The sequence below is a fragment of the Lutra lutra genome, chromosome 8 (genome assembly GCF_902655055.1).
Source record: "Lutra lutra chromosome 8, mLutLut1.2, whole genome shotgun sequence".
In the NCBI taxonomy this organism is placed as follows: Eukaryota; Metazoa; Chordata; class Mammalia; order Carnivora; family Mustelidae; genus Lutra; species Lutra lutra.
The window spans coordinates 46647227-46662402 of NC_062285.1; positions in this window are offsets into that span (position 1 = coordinate 46647227).

Genomic DNA, 15176 nt, shown 5'->3' on the forward strand with positions numbered 1-15176 from the left:
AAGTGATATAAGTCTGACAGAGAAAGACAAAAACTGTCTGATTTCACTTATATGTGGAATGTAACAGAAATCCAAATTTGTAGGTGATAGCCCAAAGTGGGGTTTGGGTACGTGCCCTAAATGGGTGAAAGTTGCCAAAGGTACAAACTTCCCATTATGAGATATAGAAGTACTAGGGATATAATATACAACATGCCAATTATAGTTAACAATATCATATCATGTATGGTTGAACACTGCTAAGAGAGAAGAGTAAATCCTCAATGTTCTCACCACAAGAAAAAAAAAACGAACTATGATGATGGATGTTAACTAAACTTATTGTGATAATCATTTTGCAACACATACATATTCTAAGCATTTTCTTGTGCACCTAGAACCAATACTACCCTACAACAATGACATCAATGATATCTAAACAAGCAAACAAACCTCAACAGTAAAAAACAAGCAATTCAAGTAGAAAATGGGCAAAAGAAAAATACCAGTGGAATTTTGATCGGAATGGCATTAAAAGTATAGATTGCTCTAGGCAGTATAGACATTTTAACAATGTTTATTCTTCCGATCCAAGAGCATGGAATGGTCTTCCATCTTTTTGTGTCTTCTTCAATTTCTTTCATGAGTGTTCTGTAGTTCCTCGAGTACAGATCCTTTACCTCTTTGGTTAGGTTTATTCCCAGGTATCTTATGGTTCTTGGTGCTCTAGTAAATGGAATCGATTCTCTAATTTCCCTTTCTGTATTTTCATTGTTAGTGTATAAGAAAGCCACTGATTTCTGTACATTGACTTTGTATCCTGCCATGTTACTGAATTGCTGTATGAGTTCTAGTAGTTTGGGGGTGGAGTCTTTTGGGTTTTCCATATAAAGAATCATGTCATCTGCAAAGAGAGAGAGTTTGACTTCTTCATTGCCAATTTGGATACATTTTATTTCTCTTTGTTGTCTGATTGCTGTTGCTAGGACTTCTAATACTATGTTGAACAAGAGTGGTGAGAGTGGGCATCCTTGTCATGTTCCTGATCTCAACGGGAAGGCTGCAAGCTTTTTCCCATTGAGGATGATATTTGCTGTGGGTCTTTCATAGATAGATTTTATGAAGTTCAGGAATGTTCCCTCTATCCCTATACTTTGAAGCGTTTTAATCAGGAACGGATGCTGGACTTTGTCAAATGCTTTTTCTGCATCAATTGAGAGAACCATGTGGTTCTTCTCTCTTCTCATATTAATTTGTTCTATCACATTGATTGATTTGAGAATGTTGAACCATCCTTGTAGCACAGGAATGAATCCCATCTGGTCATGGTGGATAATCTTTTTAATGTGCTGTTGGATCCTGTTTGCTAGGATCTTGTTGAGAATCTTAGCATCCATATTCATCAGTGATTTTGGTCTGAAATTCTCCTTTTTGGTAGGGTCTTTGCCTGGTTTGGGGATCAGGGTAATGTTGGCTTCATAGAAAGAGTCTGGAAGTTTTCAAAGAGCTGGAGCAAATAATCCAGAAATTTGTATGGAACCAGAAGAGACCCCGAATCGCTAAGGAAATGTTGAAAAACAAAAATAAAACTGGCGGCATCACGTTACCTGATTTCAAGCTTTACTACAAAGCTGTGATCACCAAGACAGCATGGTACTGGCATAAAAACAGACACATAGACCAGTGGAACAGAGTAGAGAGCCCAGATATGGACCCTCAGCTCTACGGCCAAATAATCTTCAACAAAACAGGAAAAAATATACAGTGGAAAAAAGACAGTCTCTTCAATAAATGGTGCTGGGAAAACTGGACAGCTATATGTAGAAGAATGAAATTCGACCATTCTCTTACACCGTACACAAAGATAAACTCAAAATGGATAAAAGACCTCAACGTGAGACAGGAATCAATCAGAATCCTAGAGGAGAACATAGGCAGTAACTTCTTCAATATCAGCCACAGCAACTTCTTTCAAGATATGTCTCCAAAGGCAAAGGAAACAAAAGCCAAAATAAACTTTTAGGACTTCATCAAAATCAAAAGCTTCTGCACAGCAAAGGAAACAGTCAAGAAAACAAAGAGGCAACCCATGGAATGGGAGAAGATATTTGCAAATGACAGTACAGACAAAGGGCTGATATCCAAGATCTATGAAGAACTCAAACTCAACACACACAAAACAGATAATCATATCAAAAAATGGGCAGAAGATATGAACAGACACTTCTCCAATGAAGACATACAAATGGCTATCAGACACATGAAAAAATGTTCATCATCACTAGCCATCAGGGAGATTCAAATTAAAACCACATTGAGATATCACCTTGCACCAGTTAGATTGGCCAAAATTAGCAAGACAGGAAACAACATGTGTTGGAGGGGATGTGGAGAAAGGGGAACCCTCTTACACTGTTGGTGGGAATGCAAGTTGGTGCAGCCTCTTTGGAGAACAGTGTGGAGATTCCTCAAGAAATTAAAAATAGAGCTTCCCTATGACCCTGCAAGTGCACTACTAGGTATTTACCCCAAAGATACAGATGTAGTGAAAAGAAGGGCCATCTGTACCCCAATGTTTATAGCAGCAATGGCCACGTTCGCCAAACTGTGGAAAGAACCAAGATGCCCTTCAACGGACGAATGGATAAGGAAGATGTGGTCCATATACACTATGGAGTATTATGCCTCCATCAGAAAGGATGAACACCCAACTTTTGTAGCAACATGGACGGGACTGGAAGAGATTATGCTGAGTGAAATAAGTCAAGCAGAGCGAGTCAATTATCATATGGTTTCACTTATTTGTGGAGCATAACAAATAGCATGGAGGACAAGGGGAGTTAGAAAGGAGAAGGGAGTTGGGGGAAATTGGAAGGGGAGGTGAACCATGAGAGACTATGGACTCTGAAAAACAATCTGAGGGTTTTGAAGGGGCAGGGGGTGGGAGGTTGGGGGATCCAGGTGGTGGGTATTAGAGACGGCACGGATTGCATGGAGCACTGGGTGTGGTGCAAAAACAAGGAATACTGTTATGCTGAAAATTAAAAAAAATTTAAAAAATACAATAAAACCAATGCACAAGGTTACTTGTGGCAGCATTGTTTTTAACAGTAGAAGATTAGAAAATACCCAAAAGACAATGAGAAAAAAAAACTGTATAAATTATACATAATGGAACACTATGGTACTATAAAAATTGCTGAGGAATATCTCCAAAAAACAGCTATGGAGGAATCTCCAAGATATATGTTAAATAAAAACAGTAAACTGAAAAAAAAAAAAAGAAAGAAAATGGGCAAAAGACATGCATAAATATTTCACTGAAGACAAAGTATGAGACAAAATATGTTCTAGGTACTAGGGCACTTAACACCCAAATAAACTATCACTATGCATATATTAATATGACTAGCTAAAATGAAAGACAGTGGAAAGTAAGAGTGGAGTGGATTTCATCATTGTCAGTATTCTGGTTGTAACACTGACTACAGTTTTGCAAGATGCTTGACTGGTAAAACTAGGTAAGAGTTCAAGGTATCTCTCTTCATGATTTCTCAGAATTGCTTATGATTCTCTAATTGTTTCAATAAAAACTTCTATTAAAAATGTATAAATCACCCCTCTGGATAAGTCCCTCCAATGGTCTACCATCCTTAAATAAAATATCATAAACTCCATATTTCTTACTCTAGCTGTTCCCTCCATCTGGAAAAGTATTTCTCCAGATCTTCACTTAGTCATCTTCTTGTCACTCATGTAACTTCTCAAATGTTTCCTCCTACCCAGACACCTTTCCCAAGTACCCTATCTAGAACAGGCAACACTTTACTCTGTCCATTCACTCCAGCAGTTAACTTTTTCATTTTCCTTAAGGCTTTCATCAAAATATTTTATTATCTGGTTTACTCATATATTGCCTTTATACCTCCCTCCCTCATTTGATTCAAATGAGAATCCCATAAAGGTAAGATCTTTTTTATTTTCTTTAGCATTGTTTCTTCATACCAAAACAGTGTCTGGCAGGTCATATTCATGTTTATTTAAATGGTAAAGCAGGCAGCAAGCAGGAGAGAGAGAAGCAGGGAAGGTCGGAACAGCCACTTGCTTGAATAGTTGAATAACAATATAGAATCACAATATAGGCCTGAATAAAGACTATGTTAATTCTGTGAATGTCAAAACACCAAAAACCAAATTGGGGACTGGTATGTAATCTGCAAAGTAAACATGTGTCCTGCTAAGTAGCACTGCACACACAAAAGGGTGATGGAGGTTAGTACTGATTTACTCAATCCAGGAATGTGCTCAGTAATATTTTTGAATGAGTGAATTGATGAGTGAGCATATGTACATATAACTGGAGGCAGGAGAAATCAGCTGTATAATCACTAACTTTAAGGGTCTGTAAGGATAGAAGAGGTCAAGCGTCAACTTTCTACTACATCTCTCTACTACCCTGTATCAAAGGTTGTTAGGGTCTTCTCTATTGGAGGAAAAAACAGAGCCATAGATTAGTAAATGTCTTTACTGGAACAAAACTGGTCAGTTCAGCAAATCCTCACATCTTTTTTTGGGGAGTATCAAGCCACTCAGAAACACAAGAGGGCTTCATAAATGATGCAGAGCTAAATGCACCGTGTACTAACGTCCTAACAATTCCTTTCACAGAGTTGTGGAACTAAGGTGGGCGACAGAGAAGTATCCACAATGGGATGGACAAGAGCACAAAGTATGTACTCAGAGTCTGACAGAAAATTTGCCTTGTTTCCCATTATCACTCTTCGCATGAAGCCTGACAGAACAGCCCGAGATTTGCCGCAAAGAACACAGTAGACCTTATAAGTGGAGGATGACAATATTTTTAGCTGCTACCACTGGGAAATCTTGCTGCTTTGCCTAGAAATCATGGCAAAGGGACTTGAAAACAATGTCTCCATATGCCACAGTTGCTGGAATTATTCCTCAGATAGATTCCCTTGTCATTTTTCATGTGTGGGAACTCATTAGACACCTACAGGAAGAACATATGGAGGGAAACAATGATTCTATTGGTAGAAAATGCTGTATAATAGCATGTTTACATTCTAAAAGGTCTTGCTGCAAACAGCTTACTAGAAATAGTAATGGCTGCTCTTTCACGTGGTAGGTAGTAACATAATTCTCATGGTCTTAAACACAAGCAAAAACATTCTCCATTGAAATAAAATATTTGCCAGCCTTTGGCCAGAGGACCTATTCTAATTTTCTTTTTTAAATACTGAAATCTCAATTTTTCTGTGGAAGAGAAGATGCCATTGCATTTTTTGAAGCTGTGATCTCTCTTCCAATGGAAGGATTATTACATTAAAAAACAGAGGTGGTTTAGCTTAGTAGACTTCAGGGCTTGGAGTGTGCAGTCAAAAAGTCAACAGTTCCACCTCAGGGTGTACTGCTTGGCACAAGTTATCTATGGTCTCAAAGTCCTTATTTCCTCATTTATAAAGTAAGGGCAACAGTATCTATTACAACTCTGAAGTTGTAAGAATTTAGTGAAATGATGAATGTCAATCAGGTTCTCCCACTCAAGCTATCGTCATCATCATCATCATCAGGCAGTTTCCCAAATAATACACTTATTTTTTTTAAAGATCTTACTTATCTGAGAGACAGAGATCACAAGTAGGCAGAGAGGCAGGCAGAGAGAGAGGGGGAAGCCGGCTCCCTGCCGAACAGAGAGCCCGACGTGGGGCTTGATCCCAGGACCCTGGGATCATGACCTGAGCCAAAGGCAGAGGCTTTAACCCACTAAGCCATCCAGGTGCCCCAATAATACACTTATTTTAAAAATACTTTTATCACACTAGGCTAAAGAGTAAAATAAAAGGACATTCAGGTAATGGAAACTTGTAATTATCAGAGTGAATGAATACACATCCAAATTCAAATCAAACTCAAAGTTCTGAAACACAATACGCTGTTTTGTTGTGACTGAATGTTGACTCTAATATTTATAAGTAAGATTTGTGTATATTATTATTATCTATTTATATGCTGTGAATCATGATTTCTGCCAATTACGCTATCAGGAGACTCTCTTTTTTGGTATGTCGCAATTTTAGCAGTCAGGGTCTTTGCAGTGGGACGACTGGTAAAGAAGACCTATTGTACAATGTAATACAAGATGCCATCTGATTTTTCCTGCTCATGGGTTCTGTAATTTAAGCCCTTGGCCCTCCCTCTGTCACTGATAGTAATGGAAAATTTTTTTAAGAACTATCATCTCAGTTGAGACATGAGTGACAGGGAAAAACCTAGATTTGAAAACCCGGCATTCATGTAACTTTTTATAACACATTTACAAATGCCATATTCCAGGAACATTCTCTCTCTTGACTTACACTGGTCTTCTTCCAGGTTCCCAGTAAATTGCATGGTGAGTTTTGTTTCCTTTTTTGGAATCCATCCTCAGAAAGCTGAGCAAAGTAGTAATCTAGAAATTGTGTATTCAATATCATAAATGTAATATTGGATAAGAGATGGGACAAGTAGTTTACCTTTAATGACTCTGTGCTTTGACCAGATTATCCAAGCATTTTCCACATTTCTGTTTTTTCAGAGCCTCATAGGGACAGACTATAAACAAGTATACCAGGAGGCAAAATTCACTCAGTTTTCTTTCCTGTGAAACAGATTGAAAGAACAGTTGTTTCTCACCATAGAGATAAGTCTTGATAAAATGAGCAAACCAGATTCTTCAATTTTAAGTCTATTCTATGGAAAAGACATACCATCACAGGCTTAAATATCAACCTGGAGTTTTAAGTCAATCCAATAGTGAACAGATAATCACTGTATTTGTTACCCAGAGACAAGACAATTGGAAGAAATACTGGTAGTACTTCACCAGGGATCATGAGTCCAAAGAGAGGATGTCATGTAAAGGAAGATGGCTTGTCTACACATGCCAAGTGAAATACAAAATTGGGTTAATTATACAGATAGTCTAAGCTAAGTAGTGGCTTACTGTATCTTTTGCTTTTTGGGTATTAGTCTTGCAAAGACAACGCAATAAGTACACAGAATATAAAAAATTCTGAGCACTGCTTGCCTGAGAACAAAGGGATTTATAATTTGGTAATATTCAGGTCAAATAATGCCAAAAGCTAAATTTTATGTTAAATACCTTCCTCTATAAAACGGTGGTTATACTTAAAATTTATAGCATTGCTATTGGAAGCAGAAAGTATAATGCAGAGGTAAAAATGTCAGGATAACCATTGGCTCCACCATATTATAGCAGCATATAGCTATTTTATGGATTTATTGTAATAGTTCTAAAAGGTCATTTAAATATGAAGACAATTGTCAGGCTTGGCCCTTTAAGAATTTGCTTTCAGCAAAGTACATTAAGACTTATATTAATGGCAATTTCAGGACCAAGCCCAGAGGCCTGTAGTTAGGTCCAGACCTATTCGATATTTTTACCCTTGTACTCATCTACTGGTTTTGGGTGATGACTTCAGCTTAGTGTGGGATCAGCCCTGCCAATATCCTGCCCAGATGGGCCGCCCCTCCTTGGAGCCTACTAAAACCCAGGAAAAATATACCTAATTATAAAAATAATGTTTTTCAAAAAGTCCTCTTCTGTTTTCCTTGTGTGTGTACTTGTATGTCATACTCTACAGCATTATTTTCAGTTTTGGTAAATAAAAGTACCACTGATATATACTGATACAGAAATACTCAAAGTTTAGAAACCAGGAAAATATATAAAACACAAACAAACCTAAAAATGTCATCTCTTGATGTTTCTGGACTTCAAGGCAGCAAGAGCCTTATGGTATTAATTTTTGTTTTCACGGTGGTTTCCATGAAGGAAAATAGTAAGTCCAAGTAAAAGGCTGTTTAAAAAAAGAAAAATATTCTTCCAAGCCAACATGTGACCATCTGTGTGTTGAGTGTGTATGTGTGTGTTTATAAGTGGGCAGAAACTGTAAGCATCCTACACATAGGCAATAAACACTATGAGGGAAGAACTGTGTTAGGACACTGCAAGATCAGGTGGCCCTGGAGGGTCCAATGAGACATGAGCAGTCATTTCTGGGTCACCTGTAACAATGCTTCCTTGATTTGTGTGCAGAGTCAGTGTGCAGGATTTTTATACATTCCTAGTTGGCAAGGGGCCTGAATTTGCAAAAAGGTCCTCTAGTTGTTTCCATCAAAACAAGTTATTCTGTAACTATTTCAGAAGTGGAATAAGTAACTCAGCTTGCCTAGTGGGGTGCCACAAGGCATATTCTTGATGAATTCACCTTAGCACTTTTCCTTATATTTCTATCATTTCCAGAAAAATGTCATGTGGCAACCGAGCAGCTCTTGAACTTAGACTTCAAGGACTGCTCAAATTTAATTTAATTTAAGCAGTAATCACCACGCCATTGAAAGTGTGATGGGAAATGTTAATGCATCAAAGTAAGATCACATTACATTTTATTAAATTTAAGGAAAATCTGTTTGATAGGCAATAAACACTAAGGCTAAGAGTTCTAATACTTATGAAGAGCCCTTATTTTCACTATTGGGTCATGTGGTATTTCCTACGTGGAATTTAAGTGCTGATAATATTGACTTGGCAGTTTAATTTCCACTCAGATCATTAAAATGGACTCTTTGCTCAAACCAAGTTGTAAAATATTCTATATACTTGTGACTCAAAGCAGTCCTCTAAAAAATAACTTTTATTATGTAAAATTAAGTGCTGCCATTTTCTTGTGTGCCTAAAACAGAACAATGACAATATTCAAGAATGAATCTACATTAGCAATGCCAGAATGGCAATTTGATACAATTATGTATTTAATTCATGAGAAAAAAAAATCTCACTCTAGTGAGCTATATAGTAAAGTGGCATGCTTAGCTTTCTAAATTCCTTATATATTTTTTTCTTTTTCCTAATATCTACTTTGTTTAGTACAACTCCAGATCTGCCAGATTGTTTGATACATGTGTTTTTCTAATACCTGTTGTGGGATATTAAATAACAAAACAAAATCCAAATCTTTAATGAATATTAGAATTCACAGAAAGGGTCAACAGCAAATACCTCATTTACTTTCTATATCAGTGAGATTCTTTTGTAAAAGACTCCAAAGTGACATCAATAATTTACATCATACCTGGAAACTATAATTTTGTTTTCCAAAGTTATGTATGTATTATTATAATTGATAGAATATTAAAAATCCAACAAGAATTTTCTTGATTTGTCTCAAAACTGGAATATTACTTAAATATATTTTGTTCAGTGAATAGATATAAACTCACTCAGCTCATTCACAATAAAAGCTTTGCTGCCTTAAGCTGCTTTCCCAGCTATAGGACGGTCAAGGTGACTTCTCTTTCTGTTTCAATTACTCAGCTTTGCCATAGTTTAACTATTACATTGATGGAAGGTTTGCACTCCACTTATTTATGGAGGGTGACATTTCAGCAGAGAGAAATCTCCTCCACTGAATTGTGGATGAAAATGTAACATTAATGGATAAAAAAAAATGCCATGAAATAGTGAAATGAGTAGATGTTATTTTGGAAGAAGATTTGGAAATCACAAACATCAATTAATTATTCCTAATAAGTGATGAATCATCATCAGTGACTGTTTTTCGCTTAGCTTGCTTTCTACCATTTTGTCGGAGGGACCCTACAGAAACTCTAGTTTTCGTAAGCTGGTGACATTTTCCTCATGCCCTTGAAAATAAGCAAGTAATGGAGCCTTTTAGATCTGTTTTTGCATGGCGTTTAACATGAAATACAATAGAGTTGGAGATGACATTTGGAATGGGCTAATACATTTTGTTAAATGGCACTTTCAATAAGCTCTATAAGCTTCATTACCAGTTTCCCAAGTATAGTGAGCCTCAGATGTTTTGACCATCAGTCACCACTGAAACATATAGGAAAACATTATCTTGAAATGCTCGGGAAATGTACATATTTACAACCAATTTAAATACTAATGAAAGACACTGCAGATTGCAGACTTGGGAACAGATCACAGTATTTTGCCACAATGTATAAAAGTGGTCAACACTACTCATAAACCCAAAGTCAGTCAAAGGATAAATAATAGTAAGTAACCACCACCTGATTCTTGACTACTTACCATGAGCCATGCACTAAGGGCCCACTTAATCCTCACACCATGCCATGGCATCAACACGATAGTTCTACGGATGAGGAGACAAAGTCCTAGACTGTTGAAGCAACTTGGATAGATTCAAAGCAAGCAGTGGGTACATACCTACCAACCAGCCTGCACACTACAGAAGACTACCTCCTTTATTTTCCTTTCCTTGTTTTATTTCACATTTTTATAGGGATGAAGGAACAGTTTCTTGTCAGTGAAATGAGCTTAAATCCCTAAACCCTAAGAAATACTGGGACAGAAGCCTCTTAAAATGGTGATCCTGTTTCTATGCAACTTACTGCCCGTGTGGCCACTTGCCCACAGTTGAGCAGAGTTGTAGAAAACTGTTTCTGAGAATATTCTTTTCTCTTGATTTGGATGGTGCTGGGATTAGTATAATGGAAAGCCAAAAAAGTGGTACTTGGACTCTGACTCTCAAATGATCTAGCTGAAATGTGTCTGAAATGTGTCTAGTGTTCATGTGTCTGAACTCTCCTGGAGGGACTGCCTTTCTTCACAGATCAGGAAATCATCAGACGGTTGTCAGAAAACCCCCTCCCAAATTTCTGTTATCTTATTAGTAGGTAAATGATAAAAGCGAGCAGACCAGACACAAAAGCGTTTGGGAGGCTAGCCTTTAAGTGCGTAGACAACATTGAACATGAATCCTGATAACTTCCTGACATCTTTGCTTCAAGGAAAGAGAGTAGTTTTATGGGCATCATGGTTGGAACTTGAAAAACCTCCCTCCCTTCCCCCAGATATTAAGGGTCAGTTAGTTTGTCTCCAGGTCAGTATACAGCACATTTAAAAATACATTTTTAAATGAAAATTATATATATTCAAGATTACAACATGATTATTTGATATATGTATACATAGCAAAATAATTACTACCATCAAACTAACTAATATAAACTCTCCTCACATGGTTACCAATTTTTGTGATGAGGGTACCTGAAATCCATTCTTTTCATATAGTTCTGGTGTCTGATATAGTGTTATTAACTGTAGTCATCACACTGTACATTAGATATCTAGACATATTCATTCTATGTAACTGACACCTTTTACCTGATCAATAGTGCCTCATTTCCCCCACTCTACAGTCTCTGGTAACCACCATTTTACTCTCCGCTTCTAGAAGTTTGACTTCTTTTTTTTTATTCCACCTACAGCATTTGTCTTTCTTGGTCTGGCTTATTTCACTTAGCATAACATCTTCCAGTTTCATCCACATTGTCACAGATAGCAGAATTTCCTTCTTTCTCATGGCTGAGTAAGATTCCACTGTGTGTGTGTGTGTGTGTGTGTGTGTCTGACATCTTCTTTAACCATTTATTTGTCCATGGAAATGGGTTATTTCCATATCTTGGCTGTGTGAATCAATCATACCTCAATAAAAATGAGAGTACAGATAACTCTTTACTGATTCATTTCCTTTGGATACATGCCCAAAAGTGGGATTGCTGGATCATACCTATTTTTAATTTTTTGAGGAACCCTTATACTGTTTTCTAAAATGAGCCTATTAATTTACATTTCCATCAACAGTGCACAAGAGATCCCCTTTCTCCACACCTTGTAGGATATTTTATTATTGGTATTTGGTGTACTATGATGTGCTAACCTATGTGCACAGGTATATTGTACCTATCATTGCTCACTGTACAGAAAGTTAGCAAACATTGGTACATCAATAAAGAAAATTGAGGATGTGGGAAAATGGATGTAAATCCTTGGTAAACAGCAAAGGGAAGGTCTAGAGAAGTCCTGACTTAGGTTCGCTTTGGTCATGTTGCTGCTTACCCACTCTCCTTATTCTCTCTCCTTTTTTTTTTTTTTTAAGATTTTATTTATTTGAGAGAGAGAATGTGAGTGAGCAAGAGAGAGAGCAAGAAGGGGAAGAGGCAGAGAGAGGAAGAAGCAGACACCTCACTGAGAAGGGAGCCTGATGCGGGACTCGACCCTGGGGACTCCAGGATCATGACCTGAGTTGAAGGCAGATGCTTAACTGACTGAGCCACCCAGGCACCCCACTCTCCTCATTCTTAACACCTTAACCTCTGCAGTTTGAGTCCATTCAGATCAATGAGTTTTTTTAAACAACATAAGTGGATCTTCCAACTCAGGGCATTGTAGAACACAAAAGCGTTAGTTAAGAGTCTTTACGCCAACTAAATCACATAAATCACAAATTATTTATAAAACCATTAATAAATGGCAATCATCCACCAACCATTTATCTCTCTAAAACTAATAATAAAATGTATCCTCATTTATGTGCAGCCTTGCTAGTAAGTCCAATCCTGCCAGCTGTCTAAATTTCGCTGTCTACTTCTTCCCATGGAAGACAAACAGAAGTGAAATATGTCCCCTCTGGAGAAGCCTTTAAGATAGGCTTCTTCATGTTCTCTTTTCCTTTTCCACTGGTTATCCTGGCTGGGAACTCACTTCTATCACACAGATGACAATAACGCCCACAGGATGGTAGGGCTGTCCTGCTGGCCTGGCCCCTAGCTAGCTTGATGGAGTGGAACTTGCCTGCCAGTCTTGGACTATTACAAGAGGGAGACAAACTTCTATCTTATTTTAATCATTAGTTTTTGCATCTCTGGAGATATAATTAGTTTTGGCTGCATGTGTTTAATGTTTCCATCCTTAGTCTTTCCTGTTTATTACAGAGTTTGGTTGTTTTCTAATCCTTTTTCTCTTGCAGACTGGCTTGCTTACCACATTAATGGAATCACTTCCACATGTCAGTCTTGATATCCAAGGTACAGATAACTCTTATGCAGTCTATAAGTGTATACAGTTCAAATTTTAAGGTGTGGAGACTTTATCAACTATATTAAAGGACCACCAGCTTTATTTCCCTGTTCGCTACTGCACAGATCCATGTGATACTAGAACTAAGATAGCTTCATTTTCCTCAAATCTTCATCACATTGCTGCAGTGAAAGGCCACTTGTCATTTCTCTCTGAGCCTTGGTGGGGATTGGCATGTGAGGATCATAGGGTTTTAGGAGTTACTGGCTACTCTGGCTTGGGGGCTGGTGGGCTAATAATAACCAATTGAGTCCTATGAAGAACACTACCCTGTCATTACTCATAATTTATACTATTTTAACTTATTTGCTTTAGAATTAACATTTATTATTTAATAGGGTTATGGTTATATTTGATTACAGATATTTTGGTTCTTTTTTTCCTTTAAACTTTTTTCCAAAACCTCTAAGCTATACATACCTCAGGAAAACATAATCCTGTATGATTCTTGAAAAGGACTGATATGGTTTTACATGCTATTTACTATGTAATTATTTTGCCAAAAATGAAAAACAAATCAGGCAAAGTATTATTAAATTTCTAACTATAAACATGGAAATAAAGATTCAAATATTTAAATAGATGATCAGAAACCTTTGCTTATTTTAAAGTGCAGTTTTTTAATTTCACCATTCTAAATTATTGTATCTTTAAAACTGGGAAAGGAAAATCCACTGAACATCATACAACTAGGGGAAATGCCATTGCACAAAGGACAGGAAAGGTAGTTGGAGAGAGCTAAAAGCTCAATGTGACAACTCTGAAAGGCGGTCAAGGGACGTAACATCTGAATGAAAGGGAGAGAAGAAAAAGATGGTGACTGAAAGTAAGGAGATGGGTCAATTCCTTAGATATGTCAGACTGCTCACAATGTGTGCATCATGGCTTTGGCATCAACTGAAAGAGGCTGAGTGATAGGTGTCCAGCAAGCTAGGGAAATAAGCATCCCTTAGCTATCATTATGAGAGATGCATGCCTCAACTGCAGAAAGCTTGGCTGGGAAAACTAATGCATAGGCTATGTTAAACTAGCTCACAGACACTGCAGGAAAACTGGTGCAAGCAGAAAAAATGGCACTATATGTGTGCCACTGAAGTGACATTTTGATTTGCTATAGTTAATAAGATTCTATATAATCATTAGTTTTGTTGTTTGTTTTGTTTTGTTTTTGTCCCAGATAATCCCTAGAGTTCTTGCAGTTTGGATTATGGAGAAGAAAAGTTTAGGTATACCAGCTGGACAATTCAGTATCAATCACGTCATTTTCACATTTTGTTGTAGGTTTTAATACTCTAATACCCCACCTATTGACAACAACAACAACAAAAAAATCCAGTTTTTTCTTTGGTTTACTTCCTCAAATATTTTCTCTAAACTCCCAAAGATATTAATCTAGGAATGGGCTTCTCACCTATAAATGGCTCTAGAAGTCAGTCATGTACTTGAGAGGGAACTCATGTACTTGAGAGTTGGCCAGGGACAGTGCTACTGCAATCAAGTGTCTCTTACTTGCCTGAGAAATCAGGTTCATGGGGAAGCCAGAGGTCTTTGGATTTTGCTGCTAGTTATATGGCCAGGTTTAGCAAAGCTAGAGTACGATCCTGCATTCAATTTTGTGTGTCCTATTGTGATCTTTGGAGCCAAAAGTGGTGTTATCTCTGTTGCAGGGTTTTGCCCTTTGGTGTTACCCTAAGATATGTGGAAGAGGCTAGGGACACTTACACAGTGTGGGTTCCACTGCACTACAAGCCCTGTGACAGCCCTGATATCTCCAAGCACACCTAGGTCTTGGTGTCATAGTTAGACCATTAATCCAGGCTGTTTTCCTTTATGTAGAATTCCCTCTTAGGGCCCTGGTGTTATTTTGAAGTTTGATCTCAGTAGGCTGTTTTAGCCCATCAGAAATATTTTTACATTTACAAACCTCAGAGAGGGTTCTGGTTCTTTTTTTTCCTGAGAAAATTTCCAGCCTCCCAAGAAAAGGATACTTACAAATACAAACTTTCAAAAAAGAAAAAAGTACCACTTAGCTCCATTCACAAACATTCAAGATTCTAATAAAAATTGCCCAGAGATAAGTGATGAGAATGTTTGAAAACAGCATTTAGGACTAGAAATGGTAAGCTAAAATGTTCTACCATTCTAAGTAACTGGGGAATTGGGGAGAAAATGCACTAAGAAAAGTTTAATAAAACTTGGTACT